Below are 17542 nucleotides of genomic sequence, written 5' to 3'. Positions count from 1 at the left end.
CATTTTCTGATGGTGATTGGAAGATGAAAGATGAGCTTCAGGGCTGGCGACAGTTCTCAGGACTGACAGCATTAGCTTATGTATCCAATCATACAGTAACAGTGCAATCCGTTAGCATACGGTACACCGGGAGCTGTCAGGTTTGTAGCAATCCAATTAAGTTACATGGTTTCTAAAGCTAGATGATTTGAGGAAGCTTAAAACAGAGTTAACACTGTGCTGGCTCAATGGCTGTGTCAATTATCTGGTTGGATGTGCTTGTAGCTCTGGCTGCTGAAGCATGTGGACTTTTTTTTTCTTTTTTCCCTAGAGCAAGACCAGGGAGAACATATTTAAGAGTTAATCATTACCGAGCTTTATTATTATTTATTAAATGAGAATCCTTATACATATTTGAAAGAGATGGTCATATCACTTGGGGAAAAAACCCAACAGAATAAATGGATTGCATAATGCATTTTTCAGGCTTTTTGCTGAAACTGAAATATTGAAGTTCCTTTATAGTAGCTGTAGTGGTATTAATTTGTGTGGAGGTCACTGTTTGACCTTTTCTCTGGGAAGCCTGTGTGGTTCTTGTCAAAATCTTTTCCTTCTAACCTTTAGTTTCAGATATCTGCCTGCATTTCTGTTTGTGCTATTCCCATTATCTTTGTATCTGAAATGCATGAGACAGAAAAGGAAAGGAGCTCTGTGGCACAGCTATCTTTTTTTACAACTCCTTTCTTTGTGGCAAGTTAACGAAAAGCCCTATGCGAAGTCCCCTCTGAGCTCAGCCCTCCATCCTTCCAAGGTGTCCAAGGACTTGCAGCCAGGTAACCCTGTCACACTCTTACTGCAGGTTCCTCACAGGTGCATGTGCTTCACTCTTTGTTTAGTAATTTGTACAAGGAGCTGCCTTACATGCTTTGTGGGAAACACAGGCAAGATTACCTTACTTCTCAGAACTCTGCTTCTTTTTAATCAGCGGGGTTGTCCACCCACCCAAAATAATCTAGCTCCCCCTTGGCGAAAAGCCTGAGGAAAGAGAAGGGTGACTCATTGTATGCTAACAGCACCTGGCCTTCTTCATCTTATTGGGAAATTAAAGTCAATGCCCAGTCCTCCAAAACTACTCTGCTGCCAATCCGGAGAAGGAAAACCACAGTTATGACAAAATTGATGATAAAATTAATACTGATTTCACTGGGAGCATGATTTCAGCCCAGATACATAGATCTAAGAAGTTGCCAGCTTGATCTCATTTGCCACGTCAGAGAAGCAGGAGAGCTGCCCACACCTGTGCAGGCGTGAAGACAATGCAGCTTGTCAGGTGCTATGTTTCAGGAAAGGTGAATTGCAAGAATGAAGGAAAATTTACAAAATACAGCCAAAGAGGGAGGAACAGTGTGGCTGCACATCCGCTTTGGAGATCCGCAAGCCAAACCCAGCTCTGTGAAGGTTCCTCAGAATTTAATGCTACCAGAGTTGATAGAACAATTTAATTTTTATACCATGTAATGGAGAACACATCTTACTCTTGTATGCCATATTGGACTCTGATAGGAAATGAAATGTTTGTCTCAGCAGTTGAGTTGGCATGAGCATTCCCATCAGCTCATGTCTTGCAGAAAATGACCAAGTTCAGTGGTTAGCCGAGTCTGGCCTTCTGTGAAGAATTACGCCAATATTGGTGCTGATATTGATGGTTGTTTTTTGCAATGGCTTTTAAAGAGTTGAACCATAGATTGCTTCTTGCTCAATTGCTCCATCCACCTCTTTGTTATCAAGATATTTGTCAATACATATTGATATATTTCTTCCTAGCATTCTGTTTGCAGGCCAGCAAAACTGACCCGTGAAGACAGACATGTGCATGTCTTCCAGTACAGAAATTATGTTCTCAGTACAAATTCAAGTCTTCTGCTGTGAACTCGAGCGCACCATTGTATGTAGAAGGCAAGGGTTGAAAAAGAGATGAACATAAATGGCCCATCTGCAGTCACTGGCAAAACTCCCGAGAGAAAGCCAGGAAGAAGAAAGGGAATCAGGAGAATTTTTAAATCCACAATTTCCCCTTTTATCATGTTTTTAATCCCATTTTCTTGGCTTCTTTTTGTCTTGCTTTGTTGTTGTTTGTCTCTAGCATGTACGTTCTTGAGGCTTTATAATGCTTCATCTTAAGGGGGGACCTGAAGAGCGTATTTTGCCTGCTAACGAATAACCTGAATTTTTTTCATCACCGAAGCCAATCAGAGGCAGGAGATTACAGTCAACGGAGGACTGAGATTTGCATATTAACAGCACGGTTATTGAAGAATAGCTGTCTCGTATTTAGACCAAACCGTGCCCTCCGATTCGCCAATACCGGCTGCCAGCCAATGCAGATGAGGGATTCAAAGGTCAGATTGTTTTTGTTTTTTTTTTTTTTTTAAAGAGAGAACCATACAGTGCTAATATAAATCAGAGAGTGAAACCCGTGCTCAGGAAGCTGAGTAAGCGGAGCGAACCTGCTTGGCTCTGGCTCTAGCGGCACGGCCGCCGTGCCCTCTCGTTGGCTCCGACGAGTCTATCCCTGCGTAATGTATCATATTGTGTATATTAATGTTTCGGCTTTACAGTTCTATTTCCATTAGGGGAAGATTGCCTGTGAGCCTCTTAGTGGATAAATAGGAATTTACAGCTTTCAAAAATTCTCTTAAAGCTTGCAGGATCCACAGAAGAAGGAATTACACATGACTATTTTTGAAGCTTTAAAAGGTCCAAAGGGCCTAATTGTGCTCTCAGGTATGTCTGTGCAGCTCTGGTTGAAGTCTTGGGATATAATGCATGCTTATGCAACAGCTAAAATGAGTCCTTTTTTAAATTAAAAAAAAAAAAATCCTTCAGTTATTAAAAAATTGGACTGTAAAGTCTTCGGGGTCAAGCCAGCAACTTCCCAAGAGCTATTCAGAACATAACAAAGTGAAGTCTTGGCTGGAACGGGGCGCTGTACCGACCCACAAATAGCAAATAAATGCTGAAGGCGTTAGTGAAAATCATGCAAAGAAGGTAACACCTTCTGCAGATTTGTGCATGCCTGTTTGTGTGCACACACTTATCCAGGCTGTTCCGTGGGAGGGAAGGAGGGGACAACCCTAAATTGCCACAATGAAATAACCTTATCAAGTGTTTTCACTCTTCAGTCAGTTATGTTAAACAAGACCAACACTGGCAGAGAGATTTCCTTTTACCTCTGTTTTATATCATCCAAGGCTTATGCAACAGTCAAGAGGAGTGTGTTTAAACTGTCTGTGTTGTGGTATTGTGTGTGTGCGTTTCTAAGTACGATTGCGTTCAGTCTTAGGAGAAAGAGGTGAAGAAGCAAATTTAACACAGATAAAGGCAACAAACTTAAATATATTCAGACACTGGAATTTGTGTGATTTTTTTTAACTAGTGTTTTTTTTAACTAGTGGTTTGGCAAGCTGATTTACACTACAGGTGAAGTATGAGTTGTGCGTGAACTTCCCTGCAAGTTTCCTGCGTGCTTTTTAAGAGGCGCTTGCTAAGAATGAACAGGCTTAGGGCCTGTGCTTTAAAAGACTGAAAAGAAGTGGTTTACTGTAAATAATATAGAAGAGGATGCCCAAGTTATAATTATGTCTTACTTTCATCAGGGCTACCTTTAACAGAAATGCCTCTAGCAACTTTTCCTTTATTCAGCTATCTGTGTTGCCACTAAAAAGCAAAGCAAGAACCAGTCAGGAAAGAAGTAATCCACATCTGCACATCTGGGCCAAGAGCAGCTCCTGCTCCTCAGCAGAGGCAGTTAATGCTTACCTAAACCAGTGCATTAATTTCTGTGTTTCGTCCTCCACGTGTGTCCTTGTGTTGCTTGGTATAATTTGTGTCAGTACTATTTGTTGTCACTTCTCAAACTGAAGCTGTGACACTAACCCTGCCAGCCAAGGGAAAAAAAGCTACACACAGAGGCAACACAAGCCAGTATTGTTTAAATCAGATGAGCCCAGTGGTGTGGAAATTGCTTCTGTTGCGTAAGTGTGCTTGCTGGTAAACCCAAACCGATGGGCTGGTGAGCATATATAATTAGCCCAGTACCTGTGGATGTAATTCAGTACAGCTTCAGGGAAAGAAGTACCGTGGAAAAAGAGGGCCAGGAGATTTTTCTATCAGGTTTTCTTCCCACCACTAGAAATCATAGCTGCCGCGAGCAATATTTAATATCTGATGTTAGTTTCCACCTTTCAGCCACAGCCACTTTTCACTTACCAACTAATCGTCACCTAGAAGTGTGCTGAAACGTATTACAAATGGGCACACAAAGGCTTTCTCCGGCACTAAATCACAACCATCTCTACGGAGGGAAGGGACCGCTTACAGCAGCCCCGCATGGTAATTCAGGCCAGGAGAAGAAGAGGCTTTTCCCATTCGAATAGCAGGAAGAGTTCAGATTAGCAAGCACCTTCTGCGGGAGCCGGGGTGCAGCCACAAAAACCTTCGTTGGCCCTCTGCTCGGACGAGGGGTGCGGTGGCATCTCTAGGAGCGGCGCTCGGCTTTGGGGAAGCGCTTGCTGCCGCCAGCCCCCCCGGGCCCGGTGCCATGTCCTGGGAAGAGGTGTCCTTGGCCACCTGCCCCACGGCTTCGTGGACGAAGGGTGAGCCGAGGTGCTCTCGCCACGCTTGAGGGTTGTCTCCCGCCTGGGAGATGAATAAGCAAAAAAGTCAGACCCTGTAGCAAGGGTTCCCCCGGAGGGGTGCTGGTTTTAAGCCACGGCTAACTGGGAGGTGGGAGCCTCTGCAGCTAAAAGACACGCAACTAATTCTGACGGAAGGATTTCCAGGGGAAGCGCCGGTCCCGTCGGATGGGGTGTAGCTCCCAAAGCCGCTCCGGGGTGCTGCGAACAGCGGCCGGCTGCGTTTGCGGGGAGGCCGCGGGGAAAACTTGGCGGCGGGATGCTCCGCCGGCGGTGCCTGGAGCACTCCCGGCTTGTAGGGCGTCCCGTCCCCCCCGCCTGCCGCGGCTCCGCAGGGCCCGCTGCCCCCCACCGCCGGTTGCCCACCCCTCAAACGGAGCGGGACGCGCTCCCACCCCCGGCAAGCCGGCGGGGCTTCACCCGGGGGCCGCTCCCCCCGGGACGCCGCTCCCACCGCCGGGCTGTGCCGCTCCCCGCCTTCCTCTCCTCTCCTCCCCGCCCCTCATCCCCCTCCCTCCCTTCCTTCCCCCTCCTCATCCTCCGGGAGCCTTCCCCCTCCCCTTAGCACACCTGCCTTGCCATTTGTCGGCGGCTTTGCTAGGAGGGGAGAATTTTCCCTCGGTCCCTTGCAGCATCCCTCCCCGCCGCGCACACACACACACACACACACACACACAGACACGGAGACCGAGGCACCGCGCCGCCCGTTCATCGGCGGCCGCCGCCTCTCCGGCACCCCGCACCGCCGGCCCCGCTCTCCCCGCCGCCGCGGGGCGTCCTCCGCCTGCTGCAGCGCCGCCGGACCCGGCAGCCGCCGAAGGGGGGGGGGCGGCGGCGGCGGGAGGTTCCCGCTGCTCCGCGGCCCCGCACCGGCAGCCGGTAGGTACGGCGGTCCCGCTGAGGCAGCTCCGAGCCGGGCGGCTCCCGGCGGATGGGAGGCCGGGGAAGCGCTGCGGAGGGGACGGGGCGGGCAGGGAGGGAGGCAGGGAAGGAAGGAAGGGCGGCGGGAGCAGGGAGAGACGCGCTGCCCCGGCCCCCGCCGCAGCCCCCGGCTCCGGCTCCGCTCCCCCGGCGCGGCGGGGCCGTGCGTCGCCCCCGCTTCTGCCCGCCGCCCCCCACGCCCCCGGGCAGCGGCTCTCCCCGGTGAGTCAGAAAGTTTGCTCTCCTGGGCGCCCGGATTTTGTTGTTGTTTAGGGTCCGCCTGTTCAGGGTGGGTTTTTATTTTCCTCATTCCCGCTAGCGGGCTTTTTATTTATTTATTTGGATTTTCTTCCTTTTTTTTTTTTTCTTTTTTTTTTTTTTTTTTTTTTTCTTAATTGCAGTTGCTGCTGCAGCGGCGGGGAGGACGGGGGCTCCCGCCCCCGCCGGGGAGAGCCCCACCGCGCCGGGCAACCTCCCCCGGGCACACGCGTGGGCGGGCGGGCAGCGCGCCCAGGGCAGCCGGGGTTCGGACCCCGGGCTCCCTCCCGCTTGCAAACCCTCCTCTCTCCCCGAGAGTTAGGTGGCTGCGGCTGCGAGGACCCCGGCAGCCCCCCTGCAGTTGGCAGAACAGTTTTTGGTGGCAGCTCGGGAGGTGACTGTCCCATCCCTCTCCTCCTCTTTCTCCCCCCTCCCTCGAGTGAACGCTTTAAAACAGGTTTCAGCGAAGCTCTAGGTGACAGGATCTCGGTGTGCCACCGGTGAGGGACAGGGGAGCCTGCTGGGCACCGGTTTGTAACTAGCAATGTTATTGTAGTGGGTTACCAGCTGGGGAATAGCCGTATCCTACCCTGGCGAGGAGTGGGATTGGTTGTGGGTCGTGTCCATCTCTCGTCGCTTTGATCTAATCTCTGGAAGTAGCTTGCTGTTGTCTGGGGTGGAAGAAAGCTCGCTTGCGGTTTACTCTTTTGTTCTTTAATTCGAAATGTGTTTTTGGTGAGGGCTCCTTGTTTCTGAAAGGAAGGTTAGAGGCTGATTGAATCCATCTCTGAGCAGGAGAGACAAGAAGCTCTCAGATCCTTCCCGTGAATTGTGTATTTTCTATGTTGTATGTTATTACTTTTTTTTTTTTATCACTGGAAGTTCTGCTGTACTGTGTCAAAAGCTTTGATGTCTTTTGCAATGTGCCTCATTCATTTTTTTCTTAAATTTAAAATGGAGTGATAAAATTCATAGACGTTAATAAATAAGTTGAAAGGACTTTGAAATAGTGCATGTTGTGCATGGTGTGAAATTGTAGATATACATAAAAGAGTAGTAACTACTCTGCAGGTTTTACTTAAAACCTTTTTCTCTATGGCTTTGTGCTGAACTCTCTTCATCTGTCTCTCAGTTTCTAAGTGTGATTGTTTTCTGCTGCTGAGGTCTCCTATCGTGTTGTGGGGATGCCTTGATAGGTACCCACATTTGTCTGGTTTTAATATTCTTTTAATCTCTCACTTTACAAAGACTTGCCACTGTAAAAATATGTGAAATGTGCTATTGTGGCTTTCAGTGTTAGATCTCTTTTCCTGATGCTTTTATCTATCTATCTATCTATTTATTTATTTATTTATTTATGTTACAACCGAAGGGGGGAGGGGGAGGAGGAGAGTAGGGAATTGGCTCTGACTCATCTATCTGTCCAAATGTGCAAAAAAATGATTACATAAAGAAATTAAGGCACTGAAACAACCCTGAGCTGAATTCCAAGAACAAAAATGACTCTGGTGTGTGTGCTCGCCGGCACCAGGCGTTCTGCAGCATGTGGTATTTACAGAACTTGCAGCGTACAGTAGCTCTCCAGTAGTAAGAGAACGTTTTGTATCCTCAGAAGGAAGAAAGTCTTTGACAAGTCGGCAAAACTATAGATACAGTCGAGGAACGCTGATACACGTGTGAGTGCGTGCGTATATAAATATCCCCAGACTGCTTAAGTTCGTTTTTCCTCAGGATAGTTTGTCTTCCTTGACCTGGAATATATATACATCCTTTCCCCTGAATTTTGAGGCATTTTTTACTGTTCCTTTCTGTGTGCATGTGTTTTAATGTTAGTCTTAATCTCTCTGTAAAATATAAAATAATCCGGTAATAGATTTAGAAGACTACTGCCAGGCAAACCAGGCAATAGATCATGAAATCAGACAATAGTATTTTGTTTCCTAGCAACCCCCTACTGCGAACAGAAAACAAAACGATGGTGGATGCTTCCACATCATGATAGCTATATGTTGAAACCCCCAAGCAGTAGGTACAGAACTACTAATTGTGCAGTGGGATTTGCTCCTATTTGTCTCAGCTGCTTTGTTAATATTTTCCTTTTGTGAGAAAGGGATTTGCTGGGGTAAATGCAGCTAAATGGTTAAAATTTCACTCTGCTCTCTCAGCTTAATAACCATGTCTGTTAGAATGAAGAGGGCACAAAATTAAGTAGTAACTGTAGAATTTTTGCCAATAAGAGTAATTTGAAATACCCTGTTCTTATTGCTGGACTATTTCTAAATCTATGCTATTACAGACCCTTGAAAATAAGATTTATTGTCTCCTGTATCCAGTATGCAGTATCTTTTTTGGACTTTGTCTTGTTAGTCACCCTTTAGCTTTGTGCTTTAAAACTACATTTGTTAGAATGTATTGAAAGAAAAATTCTTTGCTGCTCACAGGAATGGGAAGTAAAATCCTAAGTGCTGCTTTGCCATGTTGATGTTCTCGGTGCCCGGTTCACCCCTTCAAAAGAGCTAGAGCTATCACAGCAGAACAGGATCGGGTCCTAAGCCATGATCTTTCTAAAAGTGCTTTTGATAATGCAGTAATTCCCTTAGTTAAAGTGTCTGAGCATTGAAATGGCATCTCGACCTGGACCAATCTCAGATGCACTTTGTGCACTGCCATCTATCTGAAAAAATCCATTAGTGCAAGCTGTGGCTCTGACCCGGTATCGGTGCTTACTGCCTATGGGGTTTCAGCCTTCCAGCAGGTGTTAGTACTTAGAAGGCTGCTGGAGATGCTGAGCTGCAGTAGGGAGGGGAGGTGAGTAGGCACAGATGAGTAGTTGCACGTACAATGCAGCAGAGGAGTTTCTGTGCTTTTGTTTCTTTGCCACCTTTCCTTCTTTCGTAGCAGAAAGTGGCAAAAAGTTGTTCACAGAGTTTTGCCTACAAGTCTTCGCTATCCAGCCGTATTTACAGCGGTCACACTGTAAATAAAAACAGTGGTAGTTTTTCTATGGGTTGCGCCAGTGAATCTGTGAAAGTGAAAGTATTATTTCCATCTGGGAAACTATAAAATCACAAAAAAAATTTTCTGTGGGGAAGACCGCAAACTTAATCATGTATGCATTATTAAACAACAGCATTTGTGCTAGGCGTGGGAATGGCGTTCTCTGAGTGACTTTGGGGTTCACAGCGTTATTTAACAGATCCAATATACAGTCATATACAATTTATTCATATTGCCTATAGGTATTTTTCCAGTTCATCTCAAGTACCGAGGTACGAAAGTGTTACAACAGATGCCACTTCAGTAAAAAAGGTGGAAGCGGAATGGTCAGAGAATACTGTAATTCTGATAAATATCAATGAGCAGCTACTTTCTTGTCTATATTTGAAATCATGCATTTTAGTGCCATAGCATGTGTGGATGGTTTAGTTTAGAACATGTTAATTGAATTTTGGAAGGCTTTATGGATTGAGAGGAAGTAGTCATTTTCCAATTTTTCTTCTCCGTTTCTTTCTCAGATGGCACTCCTCCCAAACCTTGAATCTTACAATTAGGTAGTCCGCAGATTAAGCTTGGTATGGCTACATAATTGCAGTCCCCACTTAGCCTCTGCCTGTGTTTACCAGGCAGCAGAATGAGGGAAGGCAAAGAAAACAAAAAGTACAAACAAAAAACAAGGGGGAGAGAAAGGTCGTGAAGTATTCTGCGTGTAAACAATGGAAGACATTTGGAAGTGATTTTAAATACTCTCCACGAAATTCCTGTTATGCCAACTGCATTTGTTGCTGGTGATGAATGTAAAATCTTACATCTGCTGTCATGCGGGTTGGCGACTGATGGAAATAGTCAACCCATGACTAAAATCGAAGACTAGTACCTTCTTCCCCCTTCTCCCCCCTAAAAACCTAGCTTTCGTGGAACAGTGGGTTAAGTCCATTGCATTTACAGGCATTTGGTAGATAGGAATTAAGAAATGGACAGCTTTCTTCTCTCCATTTAACTATGCAATGACGGTTGGCTAATGAGCTACCGGGGAACGTGTTGCATATCTTACTGAGATACACATGCTCTTTCAAATTTTTCACAGGGCTTTTTTTTTTTTTTTTTTTTTTTAAAGGGTACTGCAGTAATGAGAATATAGAGTTACTTACTGCTTGTTTAAATCCTATAGGCTTAATGATTACTGTATTCTTGCATATTTACTTAAGTATTTATTTGCTTTTCTTATTTTAAGAAAGAAACAAAAGCATGATGTCAGTTTTGGACTGTCTTGAAGCTTCGTTTTTAAATCCTGTAACATACAAGCATTGAGCTGTCAGTTCTTGCCAAATGGAAAATAAACCATCCAAGTGATTACAGAAACTGAGGATTTAGATCAGCAAAGCACTGACTTGCACGCCTAAGTTTTTTTTTTTTTAATGTATGCTTAAGCTCATCTCTGCTTGCTGAGATCTACTGGATTTAAGCATGTGGTTAAAGTTAGGCATGTAATTAAATGCTTTGTTGAATAAGGGCCTTGAGCAAAACCTATAACCTCTGAAACTAACATCTTTGCTTTGGAGTAAACAGAACTTCAGGAGAATTCCTACAGGATAGTAGAGTGAAGGGAACAAATTTGGGGAAAAGGCAAGTTCACAGGGCAAGGGGTATCAAATCAGAAACTTACTGATGGATAATAGTGATGCTGGAAGGGATCTAGAATTAAGACCCAGCAGGAAGTAATACATGAATCTGCAGCGTGACTTGATTACAGAACAGCACGGTTTGTGCTTGAGCTGACGAGAAAAAAGTACCATGTCTGCGAACAAAGAGGTGGGATTCCCTTTTTATAAGATTTTGCTGTGAACACATCTGAAAACTCTGAATATTGTATCAACAGGAAGGTATTGACAATTGGAGTGAAGCTCAAAGAACAATAACAAAATACTTGGGGGTCTGGAGGAGCTAGCTTGTCAAAAATAGACATATATCTAGACTGGCACTGAATATGGGGAGGTATGTTAACTACACGTAGATACTTGAAATGTATTGTAGTCAAAGGAACCTGATTTTTTTTTTTTTGGTGCATTATGTGAGAGAATATCTAGGATTAAATGGAGAAATCAAGGAAATAAAAGTTTAAGGTGAATTCTGGGCAAAAACTTAATGACAGAAAAATGTATTGGAGCCTATAGTAGTCCAGGTGTAGTGGGAGCCCCCCTGTGCCTCTTCAGACATTTAAAATAAGTGTAGGCAGGTCACTAGCAAATGTATTGGAGGAGGCAATTCTGCTTTCTCAAGGAGATGCAGCACAAGATCTAACAGCCCTTTTTCATGTCTCTGTTTCGTTCTAGTTTCAGCTGAAGGTTACCAGAGAAACTAGGTCAGATACTGGGCCAACCATCCTTGACTTGATTTTTCTCAAACTGGAATGTTCGTGCTTTGGCCAAGCAGTTTCCAGTGCCAAGACAGTTGGGTTTTACACTTTTATAAATGCGTAACTCGGAACAGGGCCATCATATGGGCTCGGGTTGAGTCAGGGCTGGGATGGTGGATGTGCAAGGATCAGCTACAGTAGATTTTCTAGTAAACAGCTCTGGTTTGTTCATTTGTTTGTTTTCCCTTTTGAAAACAATGAGCATCCTGGGGTGGTGTAGAGGGCACAGAGGTGACAGCTTCTTGTTTCTGCAGCATTTTGTTTGATCATCTGAGAAAGCTTATTGCCATCAGGTAGCAATGAAGGATAGCAGGTACTCCTGCTTCCTTCCTGTCCCCCCATCATGGTGCCCTGATCTCATAAGAGTTGTCTCCTGTGTCCTGGCTAGTCTGCGTGCAGTGCAGGTCCTGATGGCTACTGCCATCAGTGGCCTGTTTTCTGGAAGAAGCTGAGAGAGGAGGAGAGACATATGGATGATCTTTTCCAGGGTGCATTACTTTAAATGTCTCCCTCATTCATGTGGACTGGGAGAAGACTTAGCCAGGGAATATGCAGGTTCAAGGTGTAATGGCAGTTTTCTTGAGGAGCTCTTGCCTGGAATGATGTTATTACACTGGTTTCTTGCAATTCGTTTTACTCGAAGCAAAAAAAAATCGTTGTGCAGACTGATATCATCAGGGAATGTTTTCCAACAGCCATGCCAATTGCAGAGGAGGAGGTGGATTTCCCTCTGCAATGCTTCGTGGATACCTGACAGCCAACTGTTTAAACAAGGCCTATTTTGGTAACCATAAGGTAAAACCAAGTGATTCAGAGTAACTGAAGATTCCTTGCGTGATAATGATTAAAACAGTGATCTTGGGGGAGTACCACATACAAGGGAAAGCTGATCTGGGGTAGAGCTGGTTGGTGAGACAGACCTTTGGTTTAAGTGCTTGATGGCACAAGAAAGGGGTGTTTTGAAGTTGTGGAAGCCAGGTTTAGGTCTTCTGTGTGCAGAATAAGACAGAAAAAGTTGGTCTGTCTATTAAAAACTAGTACACTCCCAATACATCTCAGATGACTGATTAAAACAAATCCTTTGACAAGTAAGCCAGGTTCAGCCCTTGCTGGTGTTCATCTCTGGGGGTTGGTTGATAGTGTTGGTGATAGAGGTCTGAGAAGGGGTTGAACGAAGCTGGAGGAAGGTTTTTTTTAGGCAGAACATAAGGATTAAGACAGAATTTGTTGCCAGTGCATTGCTGATGTTTGAGGGACAGGTTTTTTGATGGGTGGATAATTTGTTGATGGATGGATAAGGGAGATAAAAAGAACGCATATAGTTGCATGGATCAAGCTTGGTAGTTGCTGGTAATGAAACTGGGTAGATTGGTTTACTTAGGATTACTTGTGTATGTTAATATGGCTTTTCTGTGTAAGCATGTCTAAGATCAGACTTGTTGGATGGAATCCTTTAGACCGAAAGATACTGTGTAAATGTAAGATTATTATGCTGCCTCCTTTGCAGGGAAAAGCTAGGTCAACAACAATCTTAATTACAATTTGTTTCTGTTAATAGATCTTTATTTTTAGAGTTAAATTAAATAAGGCTTTAAAGCATTTTTATACAGGTACTTTTAACATAGTGTTAGCATTTAGGATTTAGTGTTTGGTATACTAGATCTCATCAATACATCATGAGAAACAGTTCCTCTATGGCCAGAGTAGATAACATACAACTACTTTGGTATGACAGGTTGGCTTTATGTAGATTTTAAAGGGGTGTGTGTCCTACACACAGTGTAAAAATGCTTCAGGATGTAACAACTCAGCCTGGGGTAGAATACAGTGAGGGTCTAACAGTATTTTTTACAACTCTGTTGAGACTTACCCATACATGTTAGGAAGCATTTTGTCAAGGAAGCAAAGAAGAAATGAAATAGAAGTTGCTGATAAGGGCGTGGGGTGAATTTAGGGAGGTGGAATGCAATAACCAGAATGCGAGCATGCTCTTAGAACGGGCGCTGGTACTTGTGCCCTTATAAGAAGTATTTCAGCGATGACAAATAAGTTTGTTTCATCTGCAAGTAGCAGATTGCTTCCTAATATTTTGCTGGTCTGACATTCTGTGAAATTGTGTTATATCCTAATTCAGTGGCTCCTCTGCTTATAGAATAAGAGCTTGCTATTTTCTACCAAGTGAAGCAGTTCCCTCTCATTCTGCAGTGGTAGAGGCCTGTATTTTGGTGGCAAAGATCCATAGATTAATCTCTTCTGATGATTTACGGTGGATGTTGGCATTACTTCAACAACACTGACTCAGAAGAAAGCCTTGCATTTACCGAATAAGTGATCCACTTAGTTTATTGAGAGTTTTCCTTGGAGGTGTGACCCTTGCTTAGCAGTGAAATCTGCTGAGATCACAGTCCAGGGTAGTGCGATAGATGCATCAACAAAGTGTGTGTTTATGGTCCTCTGCTGGCAGATCAGGATGATGGGCACCTGGATGTGAACAAGCAGTCCGTGCGGATTTACTAGCTGTAAATGGGTGGTGTGTTCATGCATCCTCATGCCTCCTCTGCACGCGCACATCTGGCTGCCACCGTCTTCAGGGAGAGCACAAACAGAAGTGTTGGTGGCAGACTGTTACATGTGAAAGCCGAAGATGTAAAGGTCCTGGAAAGTATGTTTGATTTAGAATCTTCTTTATGTTGCCCTTCCATTAGCTGGCCTAAAATGAGCATCTCTTAGGTTAATTTCATTTTAGCAAGTGAAGGCACCCTTGGCCAGTTTTTTGGTTCAAGGTTATTCATATCTTAACAGTAAGAGGAAATACTGTTTACACCGATGACTCATTTTCTGCAATGTAATCTCCCATTTTGTATGAACCAGATAGCCATTACCATTTTATTTCATTGACCACCTGTGAGAGAGCAAACGTTTTCAGTTCCTGGAGGGAGCTGGGCTAAACTTGAGCTGATACACTCCAGGTGAAAGCCTTGGTGTACTGTTGCCAATTTACTTAGCTATCCGGTTTCTTGCCAATTCTGTAAGGTTAATACTATCACAGAAAAACATGTGAAACCAGGTGCAGTGCGTATGTCATTAGTTGTGTTTTGCAGTGTTATTTTTCATGATGCATTTGTTTAACTTCTGTATCATTTTGCAGAACATACGTAATGTGTAGTTTATATTGTTTTCTTTGCAAAATAGAAGGCGGCTGTAATTTCATCCCGGGAAGGAAACTATTAACATTTTTTAAGTAAATGAGAAAGGCTGAAAAATTGGAATTTCTTTTTAAGTTTCTTGGAAAATATTAAGGGAGATTATGTAACTGCATGAAGTCTCTGGGGAAGAGGGAAGAGAAGGCTTGCTGATAATGAAAGAACGGAGCAGCTGCTTAATGTAATCCGCTCTCCATGGATAGTGCTGAGAAGGAAGAGAATGGAGAACTGTGTGGTCAGAGCAGGCTTCATTTGTTCAAATCTGGAAGTAGGCAGCACATCTGACAGGGCAGCTTTGTATAAGGCCAGCTTGCCAGTCTCACACCTAGGTTTACCTTTTCCATAATAACAAAGTTGATCCTGTTTGGTACTATATACTACAAAAAAAAAAAAAAAAATGATAAAAGTAATAATTTTCAGGCTCATCTTGCCCAAGAATAAAGGGAATAGTGTGAAGCGAGTCAGTCAATGCACTGTAATCAAACAATTGTTCTGTATCTAAAGTATAAATGTTGCATGCGTAGCTAGACAGAAAAGACTAGTGGTCATCTTGAAATCATGCAGAAAATCCATTTCTTTTGGTTCTTCAATGTCAGACGGGCTGCCAGATGAAACTGAATATTGAATGGAAAGCTGAAGATTGAATTTGATAATCCTGAAGATGAGATGCTTTGACAACCCTGTCATCATTGAAATATAGCTGTGGTGATCACTGAAGTCACTGTTCTAGTTGTTTCAGTGGCTCTTCAATGTCGTTTCATTCTAGAGGAATTGGTTCGTCTTTGTTATTAGGGAGGACAAAGAGCAATAGCCACGCCTATCTTAAACACTAGGAAAATGAAGACTTCCAACTTGGTGAGAAACTTTCTTTTGTGCTAACATTGCCGTCAATGTAACACAAAATGAGCAATATAGTGTGAGATGTAAGCCTGTGTGTACTGCCCTTTTAAAGACATTTAAATTCACTAGTTCGCTGTTAAATTGATGAAGGAAAAGGGAAATGCAGAACTAAAAACCCAAACCTAAAATAAACAGCACTGCTATTAATGCAGGGTGGTTCAGTGAATATGAGAAGTGTTCAGAGAGTGGCTATAAGCATCCATGCCAGCAAAAATGCAGACCTTTGTAACGCTCTCAGCCATGTCTCTAAGGGATGCCATGGGATGACTGTACGACAAGGAGGTGTTCTGTAAGTGCCTGAGGATCAAGCATAGTAGTGGCAGAAACAAATTGAAATGAGAACTTCTGAAGTAGGTTTGTCCTGATGCTGAGTTCATCTCGGTGAGAACGAACCATCTGTGTAATTAGGAGTTAGCTGGAAAAAAGAGTATTTATGCTCCCTTCCTTCAGTTACTCTTTGACATCCTCTGAGGAACATCTTATCTTTATATTTGCCTCTACTTTGTAGTCGTCAATAATGCAACTTTATTTAAACCGAAATTGAACATGACTTTTGTAAAAAATTTTTATACAACAAGAGACTCCCCAGAGAATCGGTAATCTTAGGAAGGCAACTAATGCTGGTTTCAGAAGGATTTTGACAGCTACAGCCTGTTGATGCTTCGGTTCAAGTGGAAACTTTCTTCCTCTAACTTGCAAATACATAACATCAAATATTTGAGAAAAATATTGAAGGAGGCCTCAGCAGCTGTAGAAACTGAATGACAAGATTAATACTTTGAATGAAGATGGAGAACAGGAAGAAGTCTGACATATGAGGAAAAAAAATCTGCAATGCCTACAGTGAGTAGAGTAAAAGTAATAGGCTGAATATGTTGCAAGAAATAACAAGTTTAGGAAAATTTTTCTAGTGGTAAGGGTGCAGAGAGCTTCTAGAATGGACTGTGTGAACATTGTGGGGCCTTTACCAGTTGAAGTCTTCGAGAACATGGTAGATACAACTGTGTTGTTTTTAAAGGATGCAGCTGATCCTGTTGCATAGTTGTTTCCAGCTCTATTTGTGATTCTCACCAAGCCTTACAGTGAGTGGGATAAAAGGAAGTGGGACAGTCAGAAGGTGCGTGGTTTCATAGCTTAAACTGAAATCCAGATGATCAGTCTGTTGTCCCTGTTTGTGTCAGAACAGTGGAATATGTAGCAGTCAAGTTATAGCAGACACTGGCAGTTGAACATGGATGTTTCAAGCTTGAAAATGTTTTCTTCCCTGCCCAGCTCGGAGTGGAGCATTTTGCCATGTTGCACTGTTAGGCTTGAAACATTTTGATAAATTCACTTTTTCACGCGTGATCCCTTGCTAACACAACTTGAGGTTCAGCCCTGGCTGGTGCAAAAGCATCGTAAAGCATAGGTAGAGAGAAAACTAATCTGTCTTCAAAAAGCTTATGGAGACATACCCCAAGTTGTTAAAGCACAACTAAAAATAGACTAAAAGAATGGTAGACCAGACTGTTTAGAGACTTCTGACTCAGCTACGACATTTTTGTGTATTTTATTTAGAGTTGCATGCTTTCAGTTTTGGACCATGTTGAAGGAATAATCATGTTACAAAATGAATTCGGTAGTCTGTGGTTTGTGTTTTAGCTAGTAAAAGCTTTATGGACTTCTTACAGTATTTCCAGTGGCTGTCTTTGGTCAGAGGAAGAAAGTTGCCCAAGTTCTGGGAAGTGTGTGGGGAAAAGAGTGAGTAATGGACCCCAGTTTCTGCTTTTCTCCAGATGTTCACTCCATAGCTAGTAGCAAAAATAGCATGTAGACTAATAAAAATAACATAATATGTTAGGAGTACCAGAATACGAGTTCTTTTGGCAGAGAATTTTGAACTCTCCTAGGAAACAAATTGGTTCCTGTGCATTATGTGTTGATGGAGATTGCGTCCTTTTTACATGAGTAATGAGTCAAATGTTCTTTTAAGATGTATGGGGCCAGGTTCTGATCTCCAGTGATTTAAATTTTGAGTCATTCAAGAGATATTCATGAGTTACACTACAATAACAGATTACAATCTGGTTCTTATTCTGTAGGATTTTAATATGGTTATAAAAGGGATATTCATCTTCATTTTCTAAATGTGTAGCAAGTTACCTAATTAATCCAATATTGTCTTCATTCTGGAG

At 43.5% G+C, this 17542-nt stretch overlaps 1 protein-coding gene across 6 annotated transcripts in view; it reads left to right on the top strand.

The window, feature by feature from the left end:
* Positions 1–5232: 5232 nt before the first annotated feature.
* ENOX1 (ecto-NOX disulfide-thiol exchanger 1) overlaps positions 5233–17542 on the top strand; it is a 361993-nt gene continuing 349683 nt past the window's right edge. For 2 of the 6 annotated variants that reach the window (XM_030036518.2, XM_030036519.2), the window contains exon 1: positions 5234–5552. The gene's annotated coding sequence lies outside the window, so the exon portion shown is untranslated. Of the gene's footprint in view, positions 5553–6330; positions 6383–17542 lie in introns of those variants that run through there. The other 4 variants (XM_030036520.2, XM_030036512.2, XM_030036513.2 and 1 more) reach the window with 4 other exon arrangements.

Source organism: Aquila chrysaetos, chromosome 14 (genome assembly GCF_900496995.4).
Source record: "Aquila chrysaetos chrysaetos chromosome 14, bAquChr1.4, whole genome shotgun sequence".
NCBI classification, from domain to species: domain Eukaryota; kingdom Metazoa; phylum Chordata; class Aves; order Accipitriformes; family Accipitridae; genus Aquila; species Aquila chrysaetos.
The sequence above is the reverse complement of the archived record's forward strand: the minus strand, read 5'-3'. Positions and strand labels throughout refer to the sequence as shown.